The 8,358-nt window shown below is 30.9% G+C and overlaps 2 long non-coding RNA genes across 2 annotated transcripts; both read right to left on the minus strand.

The window, feature by feature from the left end:
* Window positions 1-2,167: 2,167 nt before the first annotated feature.
* Window positions 2,168-3,061, minus strand: LOC141626800 (uncharacterized). Its single transcript, XR_012536381.1, has 3 exons — window positions 2,641-3,061; window positions 2,354-2,470; window positions 2,168-2,261 (listed from the first exon to the last, which is right to left on the minus strand). It is a non-coding gene; the product is annotated as an uncharacterized LOC141626800 (long non-coding RNA).
* Window positions 3,062-4,299: 1,238 nt separating this feature from the next.
* Window positions 4,300-4,877, minus strand: LOC141626801 (uncharacterized). Its single transcript, XR_012536382.1, has 2 exons — window positions 4,744-4,877; window positions 4,300-4,511 (listed from the first exon to the last, which is right to left on the minus strand). It is a non-coding gene; the product is annotated as an uncharacterized LOC141626801 (long non-coding RNA).
* Between the last annotated feature and the right edge of the window lie 3,481 nt (window positions 4,878-8,358).

Consider the following 8,358-nt stretch of genomic DNA (forward strand, 5'->3'; position numbering starts at 1 on the left):
CGCTTTATTCTCAAACTTACTCCAATAAAAACATAAAGAACTCAATATCGTCACCCATCACCAATTCACCATTGACCCAACTTATGAAGGATTAATTATATCAACCCTTTTGTCCTACTCATTTAATCAAAAACAAATAAATGATTGAAACGGAAAGAGTACCACTCCTGCGTATATATAGGGTGTAGTAACCAATTCTCAACGTATCGAATCCTACAAAAGTGAACGATATATATTAGTAACAAATTGATAAATCCTCACTTGTTTAAAGTTATGTTATGAATCTGTGTACGGAAAACGCCCTATATATTCTTGAGTGAAATGATACTATTCGTCTTAAGGAAAACTAACCAATAACGGTAAATCGGACATCAAAAAAATTAAAATCCCTATATATATTAGCTGCACAATACCATTTTTGTAACCGGTTAGCTACTGTTCAATCTTCATGGTATAAGACTGTAGGTCTCTCGCTTAGTTTTTCAATTAGTGTCACTAAACAAAATTGTTTGTTGAATTATTTAAAGAATCCCTTAGGAAAGTCAATCATAAATCAAAATTGTAAAAAATAACTCTAAATAAACTTAATTAGACATAGGGACTCCAGCTTTTTTTATCCTCCTGATTAAATTTTAAAATATTATTATAATATTATCCCCAAAAGTTGAATATTTATTTATCTAATTAAAACAAATTCTATCTAATTAATAATTTCACTATCCTCACGTTTCTAGTAATGTGATCAACGAAATGGACTCGGACAAATATATGAAACGTAGGTAGACAAATAATTGATGTATAACAACAGATCTTTATACATGTTTTTATAATGAAAATATATACATGTTGGTTGGTTAAAGTACAGATTTTTTTTAATCTCCTATAGTCCTATTCCATACACTTTTAAATGTAGAATTTTATTCTCGTTTTAGATCAACACAAATTAAAGGGTAAGACCGTCTTACAATGTAAGACCAAATTGACCCCATGTAACAGTTTCCCAAATTAAGTAAAACAAACCCAACGCTTCCCCATAGTTCGCGGCATTCACAGACCCATATATCACATTTGTCCACGAAAGTGCATCTCGTTGGTGCATTTCATCGAACAATTGGCGCGCATCTGATAACCAAACAACAACTTTGAATACTTGTTATAATAAACAATTCGGGAGGGTATTATCTACCCAAAATATACATCAAGCTTCGATCCAATGAAACAAAATTCTCTATATATATCGTGTTCATTATCTCTGAATACAAAAAAGCTCGTTAGTTTACACGGGAAATAGATAATACTCCCTCCAAGTGATATGTATCTTCCCCTTTCTCTAATATATGTGAGGAGTATTTTATTGAAAGGGGAAGATTGATAAAACTTAAAGGGAGTAAGAAATAATCGTTCAACTTGAAGCATGCAAAATCTACCATAAAGAGAATTATGATGAGATCTAAAGATGATACAAATCTAAAATTATTCAATCCTGGACAATTTCATATTCATATTTGACAATATCAATAAAACCATAATAATGTTTCATATGTACCAAGTTAGTGGCAGGTTCTATATATTAAAAGTTGATAATTTACATCTCTTACCCGTGAGTAACATATAGGCAAGTTCTATCGCTAACCAAATTATCATGCAAAATTGTAAATCATGATATGTACACCAAGTTGCACGCTTAAACAAACAAAATAAGGTTTGGTTTATGGGCTATATATCGATACGCATAATGTCGATGCATCCAACAATCTCCACATTCGTCGATAAGTGTAATTGCTCCACTGCTAACTCTAGCCAAATCAGACATCAAACTATCCACGTTCTCTGCCTGCATAGACGTAAAATCGCACATTAGCGACTACTAATTTTAAACAGTTCATCTATTCTTGAAGCGAAAGATGTGTTCCCTTTTTTTTCCAGAAGTACACACATCAGTCTGATTAAAAAAGAGTCAGTGTCTCAAGAGGAGTGAGGGGTCCAGAAATCCGTGACTTTACCCTAGAACACAAAGAGACTGTTTCTTAGTTAAAGCGGCGAAATACAAAAGAAAAACAAACAGGCATACGTATTTATTAGTGATTCTCTAAAGTTGTAAGTGTGAAAACAATTATCAAGACTTGATTTTTCCAATTTCACAATGATCAGGGGGAAGGAATTTGACCTTAGGCATGCATGAAACTTTGCACTTGTAGGCAGATCAATTCTGTCGCTTTCAAGGCTGAATGTAGTTCCTCTTCTATTTCTTTCGTATCAGCCTGCAAATAGAATCGAATCCAAATACATTATCAAACGAGAAGCATGGATGATGATTGAGAAGGTAGAGCAGCCTGACAACACGATACCTTACCTTCACGTTACCATCTAGCGGAAGTTGAGATAAGACGTTTAGCAACCCATTGCTAAGTTCCATCAAAGAAGAAGAAAAACTCTCATCTAAAATAGACCATTCATCCAAATACGGCATCTGGGAAAGCAAGCAAAGACTGCTTATTAATAGGAATTAAAATGGTACGCAATTACGCATACAGAATTACATGAGAGAAGATCAATCAACTTAATCAGCCAAAAAATGTCGCAGATTCGAAGAGGCAAAACAGCAGCCAGAAGAAATAAGTCTATAAGCTATAAGCGCACCTGCGCATCAAGTATTGTAGATAGAGTGCTCAATCCTTTCAATAGACAATATTCAATACGTTTGCTCTTCACGGACTCCCGCAATTCCGGTAGCTTTACTGCCAAAGAATACAATTGTTTCTGCAACACAAAAAGGAGTATTTATAACTGACCACAAAACATTCAAACATGCAAGCGGCTATGTTAGTCCATTTTACAGGTTCACTGGCATCATGGATATGTTGTATTCTTCTAATAATCTGATGTCAAGAAGAAGAAAATTTTAGTTAAATCAACAAATATATTGGTTACAATCATAGCACAAAACACATAATCTAATCAAATAAAGAGGCAAGCAAGTGAGAAAAACGATGATCAAAAATAAAAATATGCGCATGCTTAAGATGATATGGGATGCTAAAAATATGCATGTGAGAGACATGGTATGACGTAGGGTACGGTGTATCAATTTATATATGCTGATATTCAATATTCGTATTAGTTTTTCCGTTTGTATACACCTCAAACTCTATCGTAAAATTTGTGTTCGGGTAAGTATTTAGTGTTTTGTTAAACACAGGAACGCCGCATGAATCATCTTTTTGTTTAATACACTATTAAAATATGATTATTAATAATTATCTTAAATGTTTTTTTTTAATTTCTCTTTTATTTATTTATGTTTACATTTATTTATATTAAAGTGTTTCATAAAACTTGGAGTCTCTAGAATTGCCTGAAAAAAGCCTCTTTTATATATATACTAGATTTAATGCCCGTGCGATGCACGGGCCTATTTGTAGTTTTCTATCATGTATTCCGTATATGTAGTAATATAAAAATGTTAAAAATCGTATAAAACAGGAGGAGAAGGGGTAGATGTCTAAAAGTGATATACAAAAGATGCATAAAATATTGCTTTATTTATTTACGCAGTATGTTTTACGGTCATATCTACGTTAATGACTTAAGTTATGGGTTTAAGTAAGTTCGTTGTACACAAAACTAAGTGTTATAATTATACGGAGTATTTACGTGTACAATTATATACTTGTATATTGTATGTGTTCGCTAAAAAAGTTTGTTAAGTATAAGTCAATGTCTAACCACTTGTTTGGTTCCAAATTCATGAGAAGAACTCAATTTCTACACAGTTTACAAAACATAGCCTCCCTTACTAAGTAGATTTTCCCATACAATTTAAAGTTTATATTCAACCAAACAACATTTGTTCAATTCACACAAATTGCAAGTTCATATGAATTTAATTTTAATGAGAATTCTTTGTTCTCAGAGTAAACCACACGACTCCATCCTTAGTATATGGCTTTTAAACCACCCTTGACTCCTACAAACCATAAACCTTTATTGCTTACGGAGTGCTTTTACGGTAGGAAGTAATCTATTTGTAATTAATCGCATTAATTACGTAATAGTCTTTAAAGAATAAGTCTCCCCAAATTTGAGTTTTAGTCCAACTATTTTGTGGTATATGTTATAGCTTTAATGTAGTTGTCGGTTTCGCTTTTACGGTAGGAAGTAATCTATTTGTAATTACTCGCATGATTATTTACGTAGTAGTCTTTGAAGAATAAGTCTCCCCAAATTTGAGTTTTAGTCCAACTATTTTGTGGTAAATGTTATAACTTTAATGTAGTTGTCGATTTCGATCGAAACATGTAAAGGTCCGCTAACATTCATGATATATGTAGTATATGTAGTACAATCTAGCTCTTTGTAGCTTTTTCCCTTACAAAAGAATCGGGAAGCAGGATGGAAACGAAAAAACAGCAAAAGAATTTCATGTTTGTTGTTTTGATTTGCTAGAATCATGTATATGTATACAAAGAGTTTGAATTACCCTTATTAGGTGCATGCGCTCTATTAATATCCTGCCATAAAAGACAAAAGAGATTAGATCAGCATTCATTCATAATTTTGATTCAATCAATACAAGGATATAAAGCAGAAACTTTTCGAGCGATATTAGAGAGTCCAACTTTTATGGTTGTGTAAAGAAAACGTATCAAAAATATACTCCGCATGTCTTTACGATTTGAAAAGGTGCTTTAGAGATTATTTGTATATATCAGTATCAAAATAACATATCAAAGTAAACCATACCTTTAAGAATAAATTATTTAAAAACTTTCATCCATGAATTTGACCATCTCATATGTTACGTTGTACCTGAAATTTCAACAAATTATTAGTACAGAAGATAATAACTTTATATACAAGTAATTGTTAAGAAATAATTTGCTGAAACATAAAAAATAGGTACACCGTATACTATATTTCTACGTAACATGCTACATGCATATGCTATACAATATTAATATGCACATATACACAGTTTATAAAGAAGAAGAAAAAGAGAGTCGTCTAATTAAGCTTGCAATTAAGAAATAAGAATTAAGAAGAAATAATAAATTTGAATTTAACATGTATGTCATATGCATGTATGTGTATTTATATAGTTTTCTCATGCCCAACTTCAAAGTTCGAGTATATTTACAATAGGGCAAACTAATTGACAGTTTCTAGTTTTATTCACAATCAAATTTTATCATCAATTAAATAGATCTAACGTGATTAAGATCAAATAGACAATTATGTTTTACTTAAATATGTTATAGATAGTTGTTTATACGAACTCTTATTCTACCATTATATTTAAAAATAATTAAAACGTATTAGATTTATTTTAGGTATTTTGCAGAACTTGGAGACTCTGTAATCGCTCGAAAAAAACTTCCTTTAATAATATAGATAGATAGACTAGACTAGATTTAATGCCCGTGCGATGCACGGGCCTATTTGTAGTATTCTCCCATGTTTAATATAATAATAATTACAAATTGTTAAAATCTGTTATTTACGCACAATTCTTGTAAATACTATTTGGTAGCTTTTTTTTATTAAATATAAACATATCTAAATTCATACGAATACGATGACGCATTTATAATATCGAGTATAACATAACTAAATTATATTATCTTATATACGATAAAAATATCATTGTATTTTTTTTCTTTCGCTATCCAATTAGTCTTATGTAGCTCTATAAGGCTGTTTCCCGCTCGTAGAGTCATCGAAATTAACTCGGCCAAAGCTCAGATCGAAATCGGTAAAAATTGATATCGAGCCAATTCCAGGCCGATTTCGAGCTTAGCAGTGCTCGGATCAGAAGCTCGTTTAGGCTCAATTTTCACAGGCGAGAAATGAGGTAAACTAATTGGATTTATCGTACACTTTCTTCAATTTTCATTTCTATCTTCATTAGTTCATTCCGATGGACTGAACTTTCGCCCGACATGGATCCAAACAATCTCCAGTTTTCGTTTGATTCTAACATGGACTGAACTTTCGACTATACTTTCGTATTGTAGTGGAACTTTCGACTCAATTTTCTGAATTTCTTACCGTTTTCGGGCTGCTCCGACCACGATATGATGAATTTTTTTTTTTTTTGAAACAATAGTTTAGCTAATGTTCAGTTGAATGTGGGAATGTATGGGTCATATTCAACTTCTTCCAATCACCCGTATCAAAAATTTATTATATTACTAATATGAGATGTTTATATATGACCTAACTATTGTATAAAATTACAAATTGCTTGTGTCGTTGAGTATGTAAGGTTATTATTAAAGGTAAACAAATAATTGGGGATAAAATTTAATTAACAACGTTCGCCATGTATTAGTACTTGAAATATCTTAATTTATCATTTATAGTGGAAACAAATTAAGTATATAATTATATACCTCCACAACCATGTCTCTACGACTCTACATGCTCTTATATATACTATCACATGTTTTGTTCTTGGAAAAATCCTCATCAACAAATAAAATCGAAATATAAACGCGAAATCATAAAATCACAATACCTAATTATGGGAAAATAATTACTAATATTACATTACATACTGAGAACTATTTTCATTAGACGGATAAAAATTACGTACATATAATTTTAATGGTGAGACAAAGTTAATAAATGGACGTGCTTGGCTCAACTTCCACAAACACGTTGTCTTAGCATCACATGTTTTGTCCCATAAAATTTGATCCCCTCCGTAAGAGTACTGTAAGACAAACCTAACAAAAGGAATACAAAACAAAGTCATTTGATAGCATGAATGCTCATTAAGTTTTTAAGAATACAACTATAAATACAATGACCAAAGTATATTTAGTCAAAAATAGATCGAGCTAGCGAGACACTTTGTAGAAAGAAAAAAGATGTAATCACTCCGTCATGATAGAACAAACCTGTTAAACACTCGACTTATTATTGTACCTGAAATTTCAACCAAATTACATTAATTAGTACTCCCTCCACTTTTTTATATATGACGTTTTGTATTTACGAGGTAACCCTTTGACTTTAATATTTATAAAAATATATTTGTTCAAAAAATATAAAAATGGTACCATTAAATTCCTTACGAAAAACTCTTTCATATGAGTATACATATCATAATATTTAGTCTTATATTTTAAGAGATATTGAAGAGAGAAGGGAGTGTCTCGAAATGTGAGAAAGTCATATATAAAAAAATAGAGGGAGTATTGACTAACAAATCGTATGAAGTTATGCATGTTATATCATATATCATAATGGGCAAATGAATTATTAGCAAGGAAAAAATTAAAAATTAGAACAAAATTACGTTGCACAAAATAATAACCTCGTTTGTACATAAATCAAATTAAAACCTACAAAAAACATAAAACAATATTGACACCGTTTAAGTTTGTTGATATCCTGGGCATTAAAAAAGAAGATAGAGATAAGTATCAACAAAAATTGAAATATAAAATAAAGGAAATAACAAAAGCAGAAAAACCTTACATTAATAAAACGGGATGAATATACTATCGTATACAAATCATATATACAAAACAATACTGCTAACTCGAAAAACAAATGACACGGAAACGAAAGAATATTTGAAAAAGAAAAACGAACTGATCTAGCTATGACAATTAGGCTCTGTTTGGTAAAACTGACTGAAAAAGTACCTGAAACCTGAAAAGGTACCTGAAACCTGATAAGGTGACTGAAATTAAAAAGGTACCTGAAAAGCTAGCTGAAAATTGGAAATTGATAAGCTAGCTGATTAATTGTAAAGTGTTTGGTAAAACTAACTGAAAAGGTAACTGATTTTTTGTAAAATGACATAAAAGGACATTAATAATTATAATAAATTAATTTAAATAAAGGGTAAATATGTAAAGTAGAACATTTCATTTCTGAAACTTTAAAAAGCTACCTGGAGTAGCTTTTCATTTCAGTGCTGAAAAGTCATTTCAATTACACCAAATGACTTTACCAAACAGCACTAGGTAAAACAACTACCTGAAATATTAGTCAAATCAGGTTACTTGGTCAAATCAGGTACCTGAAATGCCTTGCCAAACATAGCCTTAGACCCATCTTTATATAGGTTGCTATGGTTATTGAGTTGTGGTAGGATACTAATTAAGAATTGACATCAATAACAATGTTATTAACACCCCTATTAGTATAATGTACGTAATTAATAATATAATAATACTTCTAGTTTGTTGCACGTAGAAGTTGTCTGCAATTCTATTTAAAATACTTCGCATAAGATAATATATTTTTTTCTTTATCATTATTTGTTTTCTAATACTCGTACAATTCTATACATATTGGACTCTCTATAATCGCTCGAAAAAAGCTTCATTTATTAATATAGAT

Source organism: Silene latifolia, chromosome Y (assembly GCF_048544455.1).
Source record: "Silene latifolia isolate original U9 population chromosome Y, ASM4854445v1, whole genome shotgun sequence".
Lineage (NCBI taxonomy): Eukaryota > Viridiplantae > Streptophyta > Magnoliopsida > Caryophyllales > Caryophyllaceae > Silene > Silene latifolia.